This window comes from Lissotriton vulgaris, chromosome 3_1 (genome assembly GCF_964263255.1).
Source record: "Lissotriton vulgaris chromosome 3_1, aLisVul1.2, whole genome shotgun sequence".
NCBI lineage: Eukaryota > Metazoa > Chordata > Amphibia > Caudata > Salamandridae > Lissotriton > Lissotriton vulgaris.
Window position 1 is genome coordinate 314,333,276 of NC_141689.1, and position 23,398 is coordinate 314,356,673.

A 23,398-nucleotide genomic window follows, 5' to 3' on the forward strand; every position below is an offset into this window, starting at 1 on the left:
AGAAGGCCTGTACTGCTGGGATCTTGATGTTCACTGTTAACAGAGTTCCACAATTGCTTGATGTTGGGCATGGCCCTTTTTGCAGGGTCATCCCTGAACGTTTTGCCTTCCTCCTGTATTTTTTCTGACCTGTTGTTGGCTGTTTTATGACTTTGGGAACTTTACCACTGCTGATCAGTGCTAAAGTGCATATGCTCTCCGTATTGTAAAATTGATGTATGGATAAGTGATTCCAGGATTGGCAGGTTTGGTTTACCTGCCAGACCCTAGTACAGTGCACCAGGAGCACGCAGGGCTGGTAATCCTAATGCTGTTGGTGGACTTGCAGCACTGGTTGTTGCACCCACAGAAGCAGCCTGTAAAAGTGTGTCTAAGGCTTGCCATTGCAGAACCTGTGTGCAGTCTGGTACTGCCATGCTGACTGGGCAAATGCACCCACTTGCCAGTCCCTGAACCATCCCTTTTCTTAATATTAGATAACAGTGAATTACAGCCATTTTTGCTTTTCACTATGGCAAGGCTACCTATTCCCCATAGGCCAGAATGGGCGGTTTGATTATTACATCTTATAATCCTAACTGACTCAGGGAACTAGGTAGAAATTTGAGTTTAGTATGCCTGAACTCAGAATGATAAACTACATTTGTTAGTGATGTCGGTTTTAGCATTCTGTGTTTGAAAATACCACTTTTAGGAAGTAGGTATTTTCTTGTCTAACTATCCAAGCCTGCCACAGCTAGGTTGCGTATTCCTTCTATGGAGTTTGAGTGACAGGGGCTGGGGGATTCCAGGAGACAGAGAAAGTCAGCCCAGTGGTGAATAGAGAGATCTGCATCTAGATGGTAGGGAGGAGTTGCACCTGGGACCTGAATAGGACTGTGCCTTCCCTCCACAATGCTGGCTCCACCTCCTGTGGTGCATCTGATGTCTCTGCCCTGCACTATGAAAGGAAAGAAGGAGTCACGTCAACAGAGTGCTCCGGGATTGTCCAGAACTGGTTTGGACTTGGCAAAGGCCTCTCTGCCTTCAGAGAACAAAGAGAAACTGTGTATAAAAGAGGCGACCCAAACCCCAGAGGATTAGATCACTTTTGGACAACAAGGAGAAACCTTTGCTGAGGAGTGGAACCACAGAAACTGAGGAGAGATTATCCCTAAGCTGGAGTACAGCTTGGGGGATTGGCCTGCAGTGGTTGCCTGACTGCCAAATAAAGGAGAAAGGAACTCTGTATGCTTTATTCAACTTGTGAAGGATCTCCAAGGGCTTGAGAGAAGAGCTTACCTCCTGCTGAATTCTCAGAGACAACAGGCTTAAACCACCAGCTCCCCGAGAGTTCTTTGGAAGTGACTGCAGCTGTTTTGAGGCCTTCTGAGGGACTGTGTGTCACAAGGAGCTGGAAGTGTGACTCACGAAGAAGAAGCGTGTCGCCGTCGCAGCTGCTGCTGTCGCATTCCTGAAATGAAGCCGCTGTAGCTGTCGCATTGCACCGCATCACGAGAAACGTCTCGTAACACCGAATAAGCGCGTCGCCGTCGCAGCTGCTGCCGTCGCATCTCTGAGCAAGGGTGTTGCCGCTGAAGCTGTCACATTGCACCTCAGAAGCACCTCGCATTCACGGAGAAGCGTGCCGCCGTCGCAGCTGCTGTCGTCGCATCACTGAACAAGGGTGTCACTGCTGCAGCTGTTGCATTGAGCAGAAGCGTCTTGCATCGTCGGAGAAGAGTGTCACCGGCAAAGCCGTTGTCATCGCATCACTGGACAAGGGTGTCGCCGCTGCAGCTGTCGCATTGAGGTGAGAATCGAAGAAGCGTGTTGCATCATGAAGGAAGCGCAATCTTTGTTTCTTTGCATTGGATCTTAAACGCATCACCGTCTTTGCCTGCAAGGGACTGCTGCATCACCATCCCTGCAACACTTTCGTTGTAGAAGCGTTACGCATCTTAAAAGTCACACTCAAAGTATTGCACTTTAAGATCTAAAGAGAACTAAGCTAATTCTACCATTTTAAGTACTGTCTTGTGTGTTTTTTGCTTGTGGTCTTGTGTTAAATCTATATAAAGAATACTTATTTTTAATATAAAACTTCTTGTGGTGTCCAACTGTAGTGTTGTCACAGTAGTATATGTTCATAAATGCTGTACACACTGCCTCTGAGATAAGCCTGTCTACTTGTGACAAACTACCAAGGGGGTGAGCAGGGGTTATTTTAGGAGTGCACCCCCTTACCCTGACTAGAGGCAAGGGTCCCTATTTGTCACAAGTGCCAACCAGTGCCAACTAGAGACCCCCAAATCTAACACTTGGAAATAGGTGTGGTGTTTTATTTGTCAAGAAACACCCTACACCCTAGACATATACACCATACCTCAGTAGTTACAGCCCCATTGCAGGTCTCTTATTACTGTCAAACACTAATAAACCTGAGTAGGTCAGATGTAATTGAGCTGGTTACGGAAAAAAACGGTTGAATGACTACTTATCTGGCTCCAGACAAGGGTGAATCATTGAAACCTCAGCCTTGCAGGTCTTGATGTCCTTTCCACATTTAAAACTATATAATTTCACACTGTCCTATTGTATCTTCAAGCAGTATTTGGTACAGAGAATTACCAGACACCACGCAACAGTTTGAAGATCTTAATAGGTGTTAATGGCCCTGTCCGCAGATAGTTCACCTCCTTCCTAAAGAACCAAGACCGGTTGATGCACAATTAAGATTCTTAATTTTGCCTGTACTTGATGCTCCACAAGGTAAACCTAGGATCATTCCATCTGGATGCACTTTGGACTGCACATGAAACACTGTACAAAATACAAATAAATCATGGGTCTAACAATCCAGTGACACAAAAATGACACTGAACTGCGTGTGGGTTACTTCTTACTAAGGCACTGTCTACTTGACTAAGGGCCACAGGCATCAAGGTAAGGAATTGCGATTCCTAAATTGCGATGTTTAAGGAATCGCAATTTAGGAATAGCACAAGTTGATTATAATTTGCGATTCTTAACTGCGAAAACACAATTTGCAATTGCATAATGCATCGCATTTAGGGGATCACAATTTGCGATTCCCTAACTGCATTCGCAATGAAGAGAATGGCAAAAAAATGTAATTTCCTTAATTGCAAATTGCAAAAGAGGTACATGCAACTCAAAAGGCCATTTTTGCAATCGCAAATGGCAGAATTTTGCGATTCGATGTGATCACAAAATGGTTTGATGCATGTGCCCCTAAGTGCTCTAATAAAACACGGTGCTGGGTGTCACAACGATACACACACAGGAAGAGCACCATTTTTCTTCATCTTCTTCACATTATAGTAACAGGTGTTTGGATTTTTCAAGCAGAATTAATTTCAAGGTTGGTTCCTCATGCAAATGTTTTGACAGAAATCTGGATCTCGTACATCATTCCAACATTGTAGTCATGGCTGATATAGGGAGGGGCACACGACAGGGATGCCCGCCATCGCTACTGTTGTTTGCTTTTGCGATGGAGTGACTCGCTATATATCCTATAGGTCGGATGCAGGTCTGGAGTATACTGGTTTGAAATGGACGACAAGTTGTGTCATCGTATGTGAATGACACGTTGGTGCATGTGAAGGAACCAGAGAATCGGTCCCCCTCCTCTTGCGGTTGCTAGAGTACTTTGATGAAACATCACAGCTTCATGTTAATTGTCACAAAGCGGTCCTTTATCCTCTGGCCACTTCGGTGGGTAGGGAGAATGTGGATCTCCAAAGTGTGGGTCTGCACACACTTTACGGTACCTTGGGCTCCAGATCACGCTTGATAGTCACCTCAATATGAGTTGAATATGGGAAGAATCTTGGATGGACTTGAGCGATCAATTCGGTTTTGGACCACATTCCCTCTGTCGGTGATGGGCAAGGTGGCACTGAGTAGGAGGGTTTTCTTACCCTGCTGCCTCTAATCAATGCAAAACTCCTTCTATACACTGCCCCGGGTGATGTTTCGTCATAAAGATAGGCTCCCAGATGAATTGGTGTGGTCAGGCAGAGGATGTAGATTGCGACTTGAAATACTTAAGTTGGATCTCAGTGAGGGTGGACTGGATCTTCTCGATCTGAAGCTGTATTATTTGATGGGCCTCTTACAGTATGCAGCGTTTTGGTGTGACGATGACATTAATTGGGAAACAGGTTTGATGTCAGGATCTGTTGAGACTGAGCAACTCCCCAAGTTACTGATGTGTGGCGGGGGTACCATCAGATACTTCTCTCTGCGTTATTATAGTGGCCTGGGAATGGGATCTTGCAGTTAGAAAAGTTATTATTAAAGCACTGTATATCCCACTTTTTTAGAGTCTATGCAAAATGATGGTAACAAGATAGAATCTGATAGGATAAACTAAGCTTTCTTCCTTCTTTAGGCAATAAAAAGTGTTCAGTTAGGTATGAGGAGATAATTCAGATTATTCCTTATACTAGTTATGTGGCTGTAAGCCAACGAAGGTCAAGGAAGGCTAGATCAGTGCCAAATTTTTACGACATCAATTTAAAATTACATGGAATTAACCTAAACTGAAAATCTGAAAGAAATCCTGCCATGCTTCACCTATTCTGAACACCACTGGTATATAACATTCCAAGAAATTATGATTACAACCACTCAAAGGCTATGTATATTCTCTACAGACATACACGCTAAGTGCTTCTGACTGGACTAGAGATATTTTGCAGAAGAATGTAACAGGAGTCCATCCTTCATGCAATACTAGCAACATGTGTCCAAAGCTACCCCAGTTCTGAGTTGGATAGCGGAAGGCTGTCGGACAGCGGGGAACGTGTACTTAAATAGCTCCATTATGTCTCTGGGGGATATGGAAACTAACTAGGGAACTGATGATCAACAGTATTAATAGTATGCGAGTATTTCAAGTACTACACATGAGATATAGCCAACCTTCCCAGAGGAGCCAGAGCATCTCACATACTTGAAGTGATCCTAGATCTGGGCTCCTTTAAAGGTATCATATCTTGCCTGAATGTGGCCATGATGGCGGATAGGAAGATGGCGACAGAAGAATGTAAGAGGATGTGGGACAAGGATTTGGAGTCTCCACTGACGGACATAGAGTGGCGTAGGGGGACAACACAGGTACGAGAGGTGATAGTAATACTCCTTTCAAATTAGTGCACTTTTATTTTCTCTACCATGCCTATCTGACTCCGGCTAGATTACACAGGGTGTACCCGGCCAGCAAGGACCCCAGGATGTAGTAGATGTGGGCTATCCTGGCTGACTACAGTCACGTGGCATTGATTTACCCACATCTCGGCTCGTACTGGAGTCCGGTGGGTGAGGAAATGTGCAGAGTGACAAGATTGGTAGTGGAAAAAGTTGTGATATAAATTTGCCCGGTTGGGCCTGTTATTGACCCGCTGACAGATAGCCATACACTGGGTTAGTTTTATGCCCCCGGCAATTGCGAAATGTAGGGCTCATTTGTTGGAGTGGGCGGTAGCCGAGGAGTGTAGACTCTGGAGAGTGCACAGAATAAACATATGGAGCAGGGCCTTGACTTGTGGTCGAGTATGTTGGACAAACTAGAGGAAACTATCAGGGAACAGTATGGAGGGGAAAACTCAGATGGTAGTGATGGGTGGGGTAGCAGTACAAACAAGGATTCTGAACGGAGAGAGTCATCTGTCACTGTTGGCTGGTGACAGCATATTGGTGGCTTAGACCAGCTCTGATTGTGGTGTATCTGAATAGCCCCAGAGCTGGGTTTGGTTGTAGGGGCTGGTTGCCCGACTCCTGTCAGCCGCACCTCAACACATAAAGGGGGGTGGGGGGTGGGGGGTGAGGAGTGGGGGGGTATGTTCCCCTTTCTTCTACCCATTGTGAGGTGGAGGGCTGGCAGCAGGCTCCCCTACCCAGAGACTATACACAACACACACACCTGAAGGTAACTGTATGGAATCCTTGTAACTGTGCTGCTATATTGTTTTTCTGTATTGTTTTTGTTGAACAACTTAATAAACAAACATTTTTTTTAAAACAATGTGGTCAAGGAAGCTCAATCTTAAGAAGGTTAAATGCAGTATTCACAGTGTTTGATTTAGATCTGTCTCACAAGTGGTGGATGTAGGTGGTAGTGCAGCACATGCCTTTTCAAAGTTATGCTAAAATTGCTACCTTCCAATATTTTGAATCTGAAATATATGTATACCTTGAACAAATGTGCAGCAAATAAAGTTTCATTCAAAATATACTTTTACAGAAGAATTCTAAAATTTGATTTTGTTTTTTTTTCCCTCCTAGAACACATGCCTTATACAGGATTGACCAAACTCCAATATGTCAACTTTGTAGGCTAAAATACCATATCCTCCCTTGCTTAGCCTTTTAAAAAAACAGCTTGCTCAGGTAAAAACAATACAACACCAAGCCTTCGTGGTTATAGGCACACACTTTAAAACACATCGTGCTATTCATTTGTGGTTTACAATGAAAGACCCTGGCGGGACAATCTCTCAATTTCTCTGACGTAAGGTGGAAAGAGGTCAAGCTGGATATTTACTGCATCAAAAGGATATTTGTAACCAAATCATTCTCAGAATTTACCCCAAAATCTTCGAGCACACGTTCTCTTAAGCTTCCTTTGACTCTATTGCTCTTCATGATCTACAGTGTTCGCAGATGCTTGTTTTTGAACAGCTCACCGGTGATGAATAAGGTTTTTTTATTCCAAACTATCCTATTCAGTCTTCGTAACAGATGTCCCCTCCTTTTACTCCGTCTCATCTCCTGAACTGAAAAACTTTTGTGCATGACTAGACTTGGAACGTATCCATGTTTGCTCCACGCACCTTCTCTAGTGTAATACTAATATCTGTTCGCTATTATACCAGGCAGTGACTGGTTTGCAAACTGTCAGGTTTTGGAAACTGCCCTCGGCTGTGTAGAACTGTTTCAGCCTCCTTTGCTTAGGTTTCCTCCCAACCTTTATCATGGTTCTTTTCAGATGAGTTCAAGTAACTTCTGTAGCTACAACATACACATTTAGCTGACACCTATTGGAGCCTGATCCTCCCTGTAACAAAATGTGTGGATACTCAAGTTGACCAAATATAAGTCCTTTCTAATATTCAGAAAGGTTTTGTCACTTCATTTCTGATCAATCTTCAGCCTACAATAATGACAGTGTTTTATAGCAGTGTTTCCTCCATAGCATTAGCAAGTCAGCTTTACAGATGGAGGCAAGAACTTAGAAAGATTATTATAATGAATGTCATTTTCCCTTTTAGTAAAGGAGACAGCATCAAATTGCATCTGCCTTTGGTGACAATTTTGACAAGCACGACCTGAAAGGTAGTGTTTTTAAAAAGAACGATACAAATGTGCCTTCATCTAAGCAGTAAACTGTTGTTAAAACACAATTAAACAATATAGCTTATTTCAAAGTAGATAAAAAAAAGTATCATATGCATTTAATCAAACCATCAGTTTGATTAAATGTAGTTATTTTTAATCGTTAGGCATTGTTGCTTTTTAATTTTGAATAGCTAATTTGCACAAAAATGTTCTCCTTTATTTGGCAACGGGGACGATCTGTATCACATTTCCCATTAAAGCCCTGATTATGGTGAAGAGGTAAAAAATGGGGGCCAGGCTCACGTTAACTAGCCACTGCAAAACTGAAGACTTGATTATGGAGTTGATTGTGTGTACAGCCAGAGAAAAGATAGTCTCATCACTTCATTATATTTATTTGTATGCACTAAATAGATTAACCATAAACATATTAGTACACCAAGATTTGCTTAATGTAGTGTCCTCAGGGATCAAGCCACGTGCAAGTTTGTATTGTCCAAAGGTCGCCAGATATATTTATACTGTAATAACACAGGGCAACCATAATATTTTACCTGATAATTAATGACACATTTTGAGCTTGCAGTTTGGAGCTGATTTTGTGATCCCAATCCTCAAATCCAGGAGAAAATGTTAAAAGAAGTTATCTCGGGTTAGAAAGGTCGAAATGAGTAATCATTTTTACTTGATCATTCAAGGCTAGTGTCGATCCTGGAGCACTTCACTGATTCACAGCTATCTGTCTTAAGAAAAGTGCAAGGTAATCAGTCTCGAACAGGCATACATGAGGCTGATTGAATTACGAATTCTAGGACAAATGATTGTTAAATATTCATAACTGCCTGAATTTGCAAGAAGCTGGAATGAAGCAATCGAGGAGACTATATATATATATATATATATATATATGTGTGTGTCGCCAGTAGGTAGTTATAGTTAGGATTATTTCCAATAGGGAAATCGCAAAATTCTATTGGGAATAACTTTGGCGCCCGTTGAGGAATCTGCTTGAAAATTTCCTCAAATTTGCCTTGCGACGCTCCGGTCCTTGCCTGAAAGTTTGGGGGGGATTTGTCAAGCGGGGGCCGAGAAAAAAGGGGGGTCCCAAAACGTGTTTTCCCCATGTTAATTTCCATAGGGCGGTCGACCTCACTTTTAGCCCGAACGGCTGAATGGATTTCCACGAAACTTGGCAAAATTGTAGGAACTGGTAGCCCGATGTGCCTTTGCTATGTCTCAAGATATGTGCTCCAGTTGATTTTGAGTAATTTAGGTTAAAAAAACATATATATATCTATTAGCGCGCCCCGGTACGCGCACCGGGGAGCTAACCAGCTCGCTACGCGAGTTCGCGCACGGAAAGTTGATTGGCTCTCGGGTGTCTGTAAACATTCGAAACAGTCCGGAGCGGCCGCCATCTTGTGTCTCGGTAGGATCGAGACACAAGAGGTGGCAATAACAAAGAGGGAAATGACCAAAGGGGGCAGGATAGACCCCCCTGATCCACTAGGTTTGATGTGGGGGCCATAAAAGGGCCCAGCGGGGCAAACAAAAAAAATAAAAAATGTCGATTTGCGCGGGGGGATCGCCTGGTACGCGCACCAGGGAGCGGACCGGGGAGCGTACCATTGGGAAAAAAGAATGACAGAGTTTTAAAAAAAATTAGCATTTTTTTTATAAATTGGAGGTAGTTCTAAAAAGAACTGTTTTTTTTCTTCTTTTTGTTGTTTTATATTTTTTTGTTTTTTGGAACATTTTATACTTTTTTTGGCTTTTATGAACAGTTTTATATTTTTTTTAATATTATTGGGACAAACAAAAAACAGGGAATTGTAAACAGCTCAACTGGAGCAAAAAAAAAACCAGGAAAAAATTAAGGCTTCTTTCGGCACCGGTGGTTGTCTCCAGCACGGTTTATAAGTTTGATGCTCTGCTCCCCATAAGGAATGGTAGTCCCACAAAATATACAAGTAATCTTGTATTCTCCAAACTGGCGTTGGATGCATGGGATCATCTCTCTAGTTTCAGGATCCGATGGAGTGGGTTGTTTAGAGGTGCTCCGAGAAGATTGGGGAGGGTTTTTGGTCAGTTCTCTGACCTCTGCTGCAGAATAGGTATTGGGGTGCTTTCGTTGCATGTGGTGTAGCATTGTGTGATTCCCAAATGAATATTTTTTTTCAGGGTTCCCCCTGGAAAGTTCAGCGCCACAGATGAGACAGGTCACTTTTGCAGCATTAACTTTTTGGAAACCCCTTGGGATTTTAAAAAACTCCCATATAAAGTGCTCCATAGGTTTATATGGGGGATTGTTTTCATGAACTGCCTTCTCTCCTCCTCCTCCTCCTCCTCCTCCTCCTCCTCCTCCTCTTCTTCTTCACCCCCAATGTGATGTTGTGGTGGTCCTTGTGGTGGTGGTGGTGGTGGTGCAGATGCTCCAGCTGCTGCTTCTACTGTAGCCATTTCTCTATCAATAGAAGTAGGTCTTCCTCACTCAAAGAATAAAGTGAGAATGAGGAAAAAAGGTGGGGGCTTTCATCATTTGGAAAACAAAACTGTTCTGAACCAATTAAAAGTGTTATTTTCAGGTCACATGAGCCGTGCTTTCATCATTTGGAAACCAAAACTGTTCTAAACCAATGAAAAGTGTTATTTTCAGGTCACATGACCCGACCCGCCCCGTGCGCGCTCGGCGGCGCTTACGTAGCGCGTTCGTATGCGCGTGGATGCTTCCGGGTGCGCTTACGCTGTGCGTATCACGCGGATGCGGCTACGCGATACGTCACGATGATGTTCTCGTTCGCGGCAATAGCGCTAAGGGGACGCTCACCAGTACGCGCCCTCGGGCGCGCCGCAAGACCGTGCTTACCGGTGCGCTCACCAGTATGTGCACCGGGAGCGCTCCAGGGCAAAAAAATAAAAAAAATAAAAATGAAGAATTTACATATAAAAAATAGTATTACATAAATATACAATATAGGATTCATTAAAAAAATATTATATTTCATAGCTATAGAAATTTGCTATTAAAAAACCTATGAAATAAACTGAAAACACCATAGGTTTCACATCAGTTATAGTTAGGAATTAGCATTTAAAAAACCTATGAAATTCACTGAAAAAACCGTAGGTTTCACACCAGTTATAGTTAGGAATTAGCATTTAAAAAACCTTTGAAATTCACTGAAAAAACCACAGGTTTCACACCAGTTATAGTTAGGAATTAGCATTTAAAAAACCTATAAAATTCACTGAAAAAAACATATTTTCACACCAGTTATAGTTAGCTGGAAATTTTACTGACATAAAACCATTGAAATTCCCACGTTATAGTTAGTTGGACTCACTTTAACTTGCGCGCCTGCAATGCACTACTGATGACGTCATATATTATATCACTCATGACATGGTCAGTGACATCACTCATGACATCACTGATGACACCATCCTTGGGACAGAGTGACAGACCTCCTTTCAGTGTAATGTAACCCTTGAAACACATATTCAAAAATAGAAAATAACATTTTCAAAAAAATGGAGATACCCATACCAGTTACAACAACCAATTCAGTAATACCACCATCTATATACATATCCACTCATTCACCAACAGTTCTATATAGTCACTCATACATATATTCTCTCAACATATGTAGTGAAACACCTATACATCCTGTTACACACCGACAGTCATCCAAAAGTTACTCACACACATACTCACACATGCAAATAAACTTTTGAACATCCATTTATTTGCATATACAGCTATACACACACTACCACCTTACTTCTAAGGAAACTTACACATACTTATTCTCTTAAACAATCACTTATAGAAACACATACTTATTTAAACAGGAACTCTTACAATCTCTTACTCTCACATATACTCACTTATATACATCAATATTCACATATATTAGATTAAAACATATGTAGTTACTGATAAAGACACTAGTGAGACAATCATTCACTTAATAACACACACATATACACGCTCATCCACCCATACAGTCCTGCACATATGTTGAGTTCAAAACACATACAAACAGAGAGTCAGTAATTGATGCATCTATGTGCTAAGTCATACCCCCACCAAACCATACAGACACTCATACTGATACTAAAAACAACATCTAATAACCCATATACACACACATGTAGCTACTCAAAAACCCATGCAACCAATTATACACAAAGTGAAACACTAATACATATATTTAAATATTTAAACATTTTTCACTCATATATGTATTCACTAAGATACACTTAATAAGCCAGTTAACCAATCAATTTTTTTTTAAAAAACATCAATTTACACACTTATTTACACAATTATTCTTCCATTGACTTTTACATATACATATATAAAACATATTTATTTTTCAGAAAGACACACATTCAGTGGATGGTGTCATCAGTGATGTCATGAGTGATGTCACTGACCATGTCATGAGCGATGTAATATGTGACGTCGTCAGGAGATGTGCAGAGTAGAGAGTGCAGAGTAGGGAGAACGCATTGAGTTGTGCTCCTGAGGCGGAAGCCGGGAGCGAGCATCACTTTTTTAAAATACGTGTATTATTGTCACAGAATAACTTGTATAATTTTTAAATAAGCACTTACTTCTTTCGTAAAACTTGCTGTCAGAAGCAGCGGAGTCAGCGCTGACACAGCACGCTAATTGCCAAACACTCCTTGGCGCCATCTCGCCACGAGCAGAGGCCACGCCCCTTTTTAGGCCAGGCCCCCGCTGACTCCAACTTAAGACGCCGATTTAGGGCGCCTAGTAGACGCATTGAGTTGTGCTCCTGAGGCAGAAGCCGGGAGCAAGCATCACTTTTTAAAAATACTTGTATTATTGTCACAGAATAATTTGTGTAATTTTTAAATAAGCACTTACTTCTTTGGTAAAACTTGCTAACAGAAGCAGCGGAGCCAGCGCTGACGCAGTACGCTAATTGCCAAACACTCCTTGGCGCCATCTCGCCACGAGCAGAGGCCACGCCCCTTTTTAGGCCACGCCGACTCCTACTTAAGACGCCGATTTAGGGCGCCTAGTAGACGCACTGAGTTGCGCTCCTGAGGCGGAAGCCGGGAGCGAGCATCACTTTTTAAAAATACTTGTATTATTGTCACAGAATAACTTGTGTAATTTTTAAATAAGCACTTACTTCTTTGGTAAAACTTGCTGTCAGAAGCAGCGGAGCCAGCGCTGACGCAGCACGCTAATTGCCAAACACTCCTTGGCGCCATCTCGCCACGAGCAGAGGCCACGCCCCTTTTAGGCCACGCCCCCCGTCGACTCCTACTTAAGACGCCGATTTAGGGCGCTTAGTAGACGCATTGAGTTGTGCTCCTGAGGCGGAAGCCGGGAGCGAGCATCACTTTTTAAAAATACTTGAATTATTGTCACAGAATAACTTGTGTAATTTTAAATAAGCACTTACTTCTTTGGTAAAACTTGCTGTCAGAAGCAGCGGAGCCAGCACTGACGCAGCACGCTAATTGCCAAACACTCCTTGGCGCCATCTCGCCAGGAGCAGAGTCCACGCCCCTTTTTATGCCACGCCCCGCCAACTCCTACTTAAGACGCCAATTTAGGGCGCATAGTAGACGTATTGAGTTGTGCTCCTGAGGCGGAAGCCGGGAGCGAGCATCACTTTTTAAAAATACTTGTATTATTGTCACAGAATAACTTGTGTAATTTTTAAATAAGCACTTACTTCTTTGGTAAAACTTGCTGTCAGAAGCAGCGGAGCCAGCGCTGACGCAGCACGCTAATTGCCAACACTCCTTGGCGCCATCTTGCCACAAGCAGAGGCCACGCCTCTTTTTAGGCCACGCCCCGCCGACTCCTACTTAAGACGCCGATTTAGGGCACCTAGTAGACGCATTGAGTTGTGCTCCTGAGGCGGAAGCCGAGAGCGAGCATCACTTTTTAAAAATACTTGTATTATTGTCACATAATAACTTGTGTAATTTTTAAATAAGCACTTACTTCTTTGGTAAAACTTGCTGTCAGAAGCAGCGGAGCCAGCGCTGACGCAGCATGCTAATTGCCAAACACTCCTTGGTGCCATCTCGCCACTAGCAGAGGCCACGCCCCTTTTTAGGCCACGCCCCACCGACTCCTACTTAAGACGCCGATTTAGGGCGCCTAGTAGACGCATTGAGTTGAGCTCCTGAGGCGGAAGCCGGGAGCGAGCATCACTTTTTAAAAATACTTGTATTATTGTCACAGAATAACTTGTGTAATTTTTAAATAAGCACTTACTTCTTTGGTAAAACTTGCTGTCAGAAGCAGCGGAGCCAGCACTGACGCAGTACGCTAATTTCTGTAAAAACAGAGAGGGACCCAGAGACCCAAAGGAGTAGGGTACCACAAGACAAGTCTGTCAAAAAATAACCCCCTTTGGGTAAGTATGAAAATAAACCGCAGTTTTCTATCAGACACACATATATACATACAATAAGGAGCAATAAATGATTAACATGAATCAGACATACAAAAGACCTTGTACATTTTATTTATATGAAAAACAAATTAAAAAACACAGTACATTGTCAGAATAAAATTCATAATAAAAATGTGGGACAGTATATAAGGAAAATGATTCCAATTAAAAAGCAGAGAGAGCTACTAGTATTGTGATAACACGTGATTAATTAGCTCCAGATCTATTAATTCCACACGTCTGTAGGAGTTTCTTATCCCTTGTAGCCTAGTGCTCCTCCACCAGAGCAGAGCATCGACGCGTTTCGGTTTATGGCAGAAAACACTTCAAAAAAGCCAAAAAACCTTCTTCAGGAAATGACAATAAAATATCCCACTGAACCACAATGTCTGGAAAACACAAATACATACAATAAGATATACAAACTTTTGACTGTCTAATTGCAAAATGCAACAACATGAAATACAATATTGCTCCCTGATCAAACACAGTATCACAAACCATACACATATCTGCGGAAATACAAAACATATATTATATTCATAGTATACATTAATATATGGCTATTCATATGCCTGTTACATATTCCCTAGTACATATGCGCCAATCCAGTCACTTTGACTTGGTATATATACACAACATCAATTCATATATATCTACATCTAGCATGTCCAGTTTTTTTAATTTAAGAGGTCCAATGGAAGATGCAGAAAAGGGATAGATATTAGTCTTATACCCTTATTAATGTTTTAAAAAAGATTTTTTGAACATTTACCTTCGTGGAAATTCAAAGCAAAAGTTGTTTTAGTTATGACCACTTCTATTGCTTCGTCACCATCTTGGTGTGTCTACATCCTACATCGGCAAACAAGCAATGTATCGAATTGCGCAAGCCCTCGTCCATGTATGCACCTTTGGTTGCAGAATAATTGTCTCATATAGATAAATAGAGGGTGTCTTTAGTGACAATGAATTTTTCTTTCTAGACACACCTGCACCAATTAAACCAGACAGTTGGGTCACCCTGTTTACACTCATGGGACCTCTCTATCCAACATCCCACTTAGAATCAGTGTGGATTTCATTTCTCCCACAGTGTAAAGAAACCCACATCAATTCTGATGCTGCTGCTTAACTGCCGCTCACTCCCCAAACACTCTACGGAAATCTCCTTATTGTTGGAGGAGATGAGCCCAGACGTTCTTTTCGCCACAGAAACATGGTTACAGGAACACTCTGAGCCTGACCTGGTACAAGCACTCCCACCTGGTTATCAAATACTCCGCCTTGCGGTGGTCTGGCAGTAATCCATAAATCAGATTACGTTGTCACTAGCACCCCCGTAAATTTCCCGGATTGTGAATGTCTTCCTTTTTTTATAAAATTCAGCGCCACACATACCTTTTCGGGTATGCTGATATACCGTCCGCCAGGACCACAAGGGCAGTTTCTTCCGGATCTTGCCTCGATAACGGCAAGTCTCGCAGTTAGCTCTGCCAATTTTACAATCTTGGGTGACCTTAACATCCACATAGATGACCCTAACGACTCGACAGCCAGAGAACTATCGTCAAGCTTAATTGCCCTTGAATTACACCAACGTGTTACTGGGCCCACCCACCTAAAAGGACATCTTTTAGACCCTGTCTTCAGCAACTGCAAAAACCTTCACCAAACCCATCAACACATCCACCCCCACTCAAGATACCGAGAACTATGAAAAATGGATCACCAGCTCCCTAGATATAGTATTACCACTAAAAAATTCCCATCCTAAACGGGGCATTCCCACAGCCCTGTGGTATACGAGTGATCTACGTGAGGCCAAACGTGTCTGTAAACGACTTGAGAGGAAATGGCGCCTCAGTTACCTCCCAGCAGACAAAACGAGCTATCGAACGGCAATCAAAAACTACAAAGGAGACATTCATCTAGCCCAGGCTAAATACTTTGAACTCAAGATCGAGAAGGCAGCGTCCAAACCCAGGGAAATCTATCAGATAGCCAAATCCCTTTTGCAACTTCACGAGGCCCCAAAGCATCAAAACAACACTCAGACCCACTGTGAGGAAATAGCTGAGTTTTTCTACCAGAAGATAGAAGCCATCAACTCTTCTTCCCCCCCCCTGGCACTTTGCCCACAGACTCCGTTAACATAGGCTGCACGACAGCTCCCCCTTGTGTTCTTGATAGCTTCCCCCCGTTAGAACTTATTAACCTGGAAAAACTCTTGGGACAGGTTAAATCAGGATCACCTATCGACCCAGCTCCTCCCAGTACTCTCACCCAGATAACCCATCTGATCTCGCCCACTATCCAAGACCTGCTCAACTCCTCCCACCATACTGGTATTGTCCCACCTCCATGGAAAAGAGCAATGGTCAAAGCTTTATTAAAAAAGCCCGGTCTCGATCAATCTAACCCCACTAACTATCGACCCATCTCCCTCCTGCCATGGCTTACTAAACTTCTTGAGAAGCATGTTAACACCGTTCTCACTGACTTCCTGGAAGTCAATAACATACTGGACCTCTCTCAGACCGGCTTCAGGCCCCGTCATGGTACAGAGACTGCATTGGTTGCGGTCACGGAGGAGGCAAGAAGGATCTTGGACGATGGCGGATCTACGGCCATCGTCCTACTCGACCTAAGTGCCGCCTTCGACACTGTCAATCATAATATCCTACTCCATCGTCTTGACAAAATAGGAGTGTCAGGCACGGCACTCAATTGGATGAGGTCTTTTCTCACAGACAGATCCTTCCAAGACTTTGAGAGGGACTTCACCTCTTCCAGTAAACCCCTCAACTGTGGAGTACCTCAGGGCTCCTCCCTGAGACCTACCCTTTTTAATGTCTACCTACGCCCCTAGCTGATGTCGTCCGCCCATTCGGTGTGAAGATCGTCACTTATGCGGACGACACGCAGCTAGTGGTAGCACTGGACCCCCCCTGAACTCTCATCATAGTTTACACACACATGCCTGGAAGCCGTCGCTGCTTGGATGTCTGGCTCTTGCCTTTAACTCAACGGGGACAAAACAGAGATAATTCTCCTTGGAAATAACATCGCAAAATCCATTGATCCTATCTGGCCCCTCTGTTTAGGAAGTCCCCCGCAACCCAAGGAGCAAATCAAGAGCCTAGGCATCTGGCTCGACCATACCCTAACCTTCAACTATCAAGCTACCAAGCTTGCTGCCACCTGCTTCGGGCTGATGAGACTACTCTGTAAAATTCTCCCTCTCCTTCCGTTCCATTCAAGACGGATTATGGTTCAAGGACTGATCCTCTCCCGTCTCGACTGTGGAAATGCCTTATATCTTGGGGCCCCACAATCCACCCTTAACAGACTCCAGGTTATCCAAAACTGCGCGGCAAGAATTCTCCTGGATATTCCTCGCCGAACCTCAGTCAGAGCCAGACTGAGGGACCTTCACTGGCTCCCGGTGAGATCCAGAATCGAATTTAAGAGCATGTGTATCGCACACCGCTCCTACTGGGGAACAGTCCCCTCTATCAACTCCCCCTGGTGAAAGCCTACCAGCCTTCTCGTTCACTCACAACCGCGAGCTCCCACCTCGCCTCAGTACCACGCATTAGGAAGGCCAGGTGTGGAGGCCGCTCGCTCTCTTACAACCTAGCCAAGATTTGGAACTCCCTTCCCCTCCCTATCAGATCAGAACCTAACCTTCTCACTTTCCGCAAACTTCTTAAAACTTGGCTCTTCAGCAAAACTTCGGCTTAAATTCTTCACTCAGCCTCTCCTATTCCAACCTCTCCGGCTCAACTCAATCTCTTCACAGCGCTGGGACGCCCCTGGGTAGCCAACGCGCTTTACAAATCCTCATTCTATTCAATCAGCAGTGCATTGCAGGCGCGCAAGTTATAGTGAGTCCAACTAACTATAACGTGGGAATTTCAATGGTTTTATGTCAGTAAAATTTCCAGCTAACTATAACTGGTGTGAAACCTATGGTATATAATATATATATTAAGGCTCCCGGTCCCACTTGAACAGTCGGGGCACTCGCGGGTGGGTGCAGTCTGCGGTTGTAGGCTCCCGCAATAACATGCAGCTCAATATTCCTTAAGAATCCCTCAGTAAAACAGCACTCGTAGACTTGCTGATGCTCACACTCGTGTTTATTTTTCACAGACTCTGTGAAAAATAAACACGAGTGTGAGCATCAGCAAGTCTACGAGTGCTGTTTTCCTGAGGGATTCTTAAGGAATATTGAGCTGCATATATATATTAACCCTGGGCGAAAAACTACGCTCCGTTCGCGGAGTTTGCGGAGATTCGGCAACTCCGCGTTCCGCGGAGAAAGCGTAGCTGTCGATTACTCCGCGATCCGGTGCGTAGCGTAGTTCTCGCGCGCTGAATAACATTATCGCGTGCGCGGCAATGGCTTACCTTGGTTCTGCGTTCGCTTTTTCGCGGTCGCGTGTGCCACCATGTTTGTAAACCCTCCCGCACAATTCCGTGCGACTGTGCGAACGCGATAGCGTCATAAGGACGCGCGAGGATGCTTGTTGGTAAGATCGAGTAGCCAGAGTGTGTGATCCAAGATGGCTGCGCCCATCGCGACCGCGTGGGTAGGTTCGCGCGATATTTAGCGCGATCATGCACTTTTGTAGTGCGAACGAGAAGATGAGTTCCCGAACATGTCTTGCACAACCCGAACACGTTACTTGTGACCCGGAACAGGAAATAAGGGAACGCAAGCGGGCGGGACAAACCTCTTGGGTAATTTAGCACGCTAGCCATCCTGAGCATGCAGGCAACGCCCCGAACACGCGCACCGCGCTCCCGAAGACGAAAAATGGCGCGCAAAAGGGTCTAGCAAGCAACTACGCATGGCTGTGGAGCTACGCGTAGTTCGCGGAGTGCAAGTGCGTCTTCGCGTAGCTCCGCGGAGTCCGACTCCGCGAACTACGCCCAGGGTTAATATATATATATATATATATATATATATATTTATATATATATATTGTCGCTCAAGACTCCTCTTCGTCTCACAAGAAAGAGGCAGCACTCGTAATCCAAGAGTCAACCAGAGTTTTAATTAAAGGGAACAGATAAGCACAAACGCGTTTCGGCGTGAGCCTTCGTCAGTGTGTCACTCGTCAATTTCAGACATCCCATTAAATAAACAAGTTCATGAGCATTGACATAGACATAGGACTTTACCCCTTTTGCCTCTGTGGGCGCCATGTTGGAAAGGTGTTCTATCCTTATGGGGGTCTTATCTGATTCATTCGTGTGTGTTCTCACATTGAAATAAAGCCGTGGATCGGCTAGTGTCCTATGATATAATGTAAAATGTCATATTTACAAATAAACAAACAGTGCAATTCATAAGGCAAATCATCAGGCACATAGAAAGAGTAATGGCATACTTCATATGGAATTAGTCCAAGGTTCATCAAGGAAGTTCATCAAGATATAACAAAAAAATAATTCGTTTCATAGAGTATATAACAGAAGAATACTTATTCAAAACCATAGGCTAACAAAGGAAAAAAGAAGAAAAGAAAGGCAACATCCGGGGTATGTATGTATAAGCAATAAAACTAGTTTGGCCAAAGGGAAGCTCCAAGGACTTAGATTTCAGTTGATTCTGGATACTAGTATATACATCGGAAATCATGATACGACTGATATGAAGTACAATCCCTTATGATATCAAATGACCTCTGGTGATGAGTTATGATCACAGGAGACCTCTCACATCAGGTCATGTTTTCACACTGGCTAATTCTATTCATATATGTACACATATTATCATATACATATCTACATATTTACATACCTCTGGTAGCTTGTCAAAATCTGCAAAGGGGTATCACAGTCAAAGTCATAATCAAATTCAAAATCAAAATCAAAATCAAGATCAAGGCTAGGGAAATACGGTATTACAGTGAACCGATTAAAGTACTATAGACAAAATGTACACATTATTGCTGGACAGTTAATGTACTAGACCTCCTAAGAGAGTTTCTTATTCCTATAGTCTTATTTTCCCAGATGACATGCTAATTCCTCACCGCTATTTAGTCCTCCAGGGTGTTTGGTGGAAAGATCTACAATATATCTGGACTCAAGTCTGCGGAGTCTCCTTAACCTGTCACCTCCTCTTATATTGGGTGGAACAATGTCCAATCTAAAAAAATCGGAGTAGTTGGCGGTCTTTACTGTGCTCCTCTGCAAAATGCCGGGCAACCGAATATGTGGTGTCTACCTTCTCGATTGCCCGTTGGTGCTTCAGGATCCTCAGTTTGAGTTCCTTGATAGTACTGCCTATGTAGCGTAAGCCACACGGGCAGACTAGACAATAAACTACAAACTGGGAGCTGCACGTGATAAAGTGTTTAATCGGCACTTTGTTACCGGTGTCAGGTATATCATATGATAACACCCGTCTGCTACCACTACAAGCCTTGCAGTGGCCGCAAGGGAAGAAGCCCGCCATTCGCTTCAAGGAATTAGTTTTAGGTGTTGGTTTGTCTAGATGACTCGAGACAAGCATGTCACTGAGTGACCTGGCCCTGCTGAAAGTGATTAAGGGATGAGCAGGTAGGTCATCCGCGAGTACACTGTCCGTTTTCAAGATGTGCCAGTTCTTATTAAGCATGGCTTTCAGATCTTTTGCTCCCTTGGAATATGGAGTAATGAGTCTGAATTTGCGGTTTTTCTTGCTTGATTTTCTACTCCTGCCCACAATAGGATCGTCAATTGCCAAGAGTTGGGATCTTTGCATCTTCCTTACCTTCTTCAAGGTGTCTTTTAGTAAGGTATTACCATAACCCCTCATGGAAAATCTTGTTATACATTCTGAAGCAGCCGCCTCAAAATCGGAGTCCTTTGAGCAGTTCCTGCGGATTCTTAATAGCTCTCCGTAGGGAATGCTGTTCTTTAGCTGGGTGGGATGGCTACTGCTGGCAAAGAGTGTCGAATTGCCAGCAGTATCCTTTCTGTACAGGGTGGTATACAGTTGGTTACTCTCAATATACACCTTCAGGTCTAGGTACTCCGCTGCCACCGGACTGACCGAGCCCAAGAAATGTAGATTGAGGTCATTGCTGTTAAGAATTTTAATAAATTCTTCTGCTGAGTCCATTCCTCCATCCCACACAATAAACAAATCGTCAATGTAATGATGCCAGCATTTTACATGCCCTGTGTCTGTGCCTGCTGTGCAGCTCCTGGGTACCTGCTCCTCCCACCAGCCAACGAACAAGTTCGCATAGCTGGGAGCGAAGCAGGTACCCATCGCCGTCCCTGATGTTTGTATATACAGCTGGTCCTCGAAGAGGAAAATATTGTTGGTTAGGCAAAATTCTGTGAACTCCGTGATCATTTCATTGTGGCGTGCATACTTCATTTGGCGTTGACCCAGAGCATGTTTAATGGCTTCGAGACCCTGCCTGTGGTCTATACAGGTGTAAAGACTAGTAATGTCTAAAACCATTAGCAGGTACCCAGAGTCCCATGTTAGTTCCTGGATCTTGGTCAAGAAGTCTTTCGTATCCCTTATATAAGATTTCAGCTTGGTCACTAAGGGAAATAGGATGTTGTCAACAAAACGTGACATGTTCTCAGTCAAGCTGCCAATAGATGATATTATTGGGCGGCCGGGGGATTTTCCATGTTTTTATGAAGTTTGGGGAGATGGTAAAAAGTTGGTAACATGGGGGTGTGGTTCCTTAGAAATAGATTTTCGTCCTTCCCGAGCATGTTGTGATTGTACCATTTTTGTACTAGAGCATCGTATCTAGTGATGCTCGTTTGGTACACTGCATTCGTGCATTCCTTGTAGAAATTTCTGTCTGCAAGTTGCCTCAGGGCTTCAGTTCTATATAGGTCTCTACTCATTAGGACCACGTTACCCCCCTTGTCCGAGGGCTTGATCACTATGGATTCGTCACTGATCAGACCCTTCAGAGCTTGGCGTTGGCATTCAGTAATGTTGTTTGTTGAAATTGACGGTTGCGATTTTCTACATAATGTCAGGTCTCTTTTCATTGCCTCCGTAAATACATCTATTGCATCCCATGATGTTTGTGGTACAAAGGTTGATGCGGGTTTGAACAAGCTTTCTTCTCTTTCTTGCTCGACCCCTTGAAGGACAGCCCGTTGTGCGATAGTCAGGTTTTCCTGTTGTTGATCGGAATCCTGATCTAGTCGTAAGTCCTCCAATGCCTCGATAACTGGTAAGTCTTTAGCGCTGAGTATATCCATTTCATTCATTCTGGGGCCTTTCTTAGTATTTTTTAAGTGCGGGCGCAGTTTAAAATGTTTATGGAGCTTCAGCTTTCTGGTGAATCGAAACAAGTCAATTCTAGTTTGTGTGTATTCGAGGTCATTTGAGGGACAGAAAGTGAGACCCAGACTTAAAACTTCCATTTCTGCTTCCGTCAATTGTTTGGATGTTAGATTCACTACAGTCAGGCTGGCTTGGTCAATGTTATCTTTAGGATCCACAATCACTGATTCTTGTTCGTCTGACGGCTCGTCCATCTGGAGGTTCTTGCATTTCCTCTGCCTCCTATACATATATAATAAAGAGAGAGCCCAAACCTTTGAGGCGGGTAATCTCAGGAACCACAGCACCAATCACAACACCCAATACAGCGTTGGAAAGGGCAGTGGCAGCAGAAGGACATAGGCTATGCAAACGCCCACCATATATATTTAAAAGGTAAAAGAACCGTGCCAGCAAAGTAGTCCCTTGTGGGCGTGTCTGCATTGTGCTGGGGGCGTGACAAACGCTGGGGCGTGTGGTACGTTCCGCCCTGCATGCCATGTCTCATATCGTGTGCTATGGGCGTGTGCTGGGGGCGTGGGCTTGTGCGGGGCGCGGGATTACGGAAAAAAAAGCGAGCGTTGTGCCCAATATTTCATTGTTAGTACATTCCAGCTCCGGGTGTGCTTGCCCTGCGCTCCCAGTGACGTGCACCTGCTTTACTGTATGGAGGTCAGGTATGGCGCTATTCCCAAGGGCCAGAAGGAGCGCAAACAGGGGCCATTGTGCAGGAAATCTAATCTTGCCTTAACTTCCTGTGACGCCTGAAGCGCACACTGGAGATTTTCCACTTCTGTTGCGCACAGGCCTCGCGCCACGCACATCCAGACACAAGGCCCGCCTCCACGGAAATGGCAAGAAATGGACTATCCCTCCCCCGGTAAGTACATTTGTGGCACGGCGGCCCACATCTCCAGCAGCATACTCATATTTTTTCACCACCCATTTGAAAAATGCACAGGTCTCTCTCATTGATGGCCAACACCTCCTGCCAGAAGTTCTAGAATTGCGAAGTTTAGAGCTGGGGAGCTACGTTCGAATCTCAGCATCAGCTCAACATCCTGTGATTCCAGGCAAATCGCTTTGTCTCCCTGTGCCTGCCACAAATAAATGTGTTCTTCTGTAACGTACATTGTGCTCATGCCATGTGTCGAGTTCGCGCTATATAATATTACAAGGAAAAATAAAGTAGGGAAACTCGAGTTCACACACTACTGACCACGCACTCTTGAGTGCATCAGCAGTGCACTGTGAACCGGAGAGTTTCACAGGCCTGTCACAGATAAGA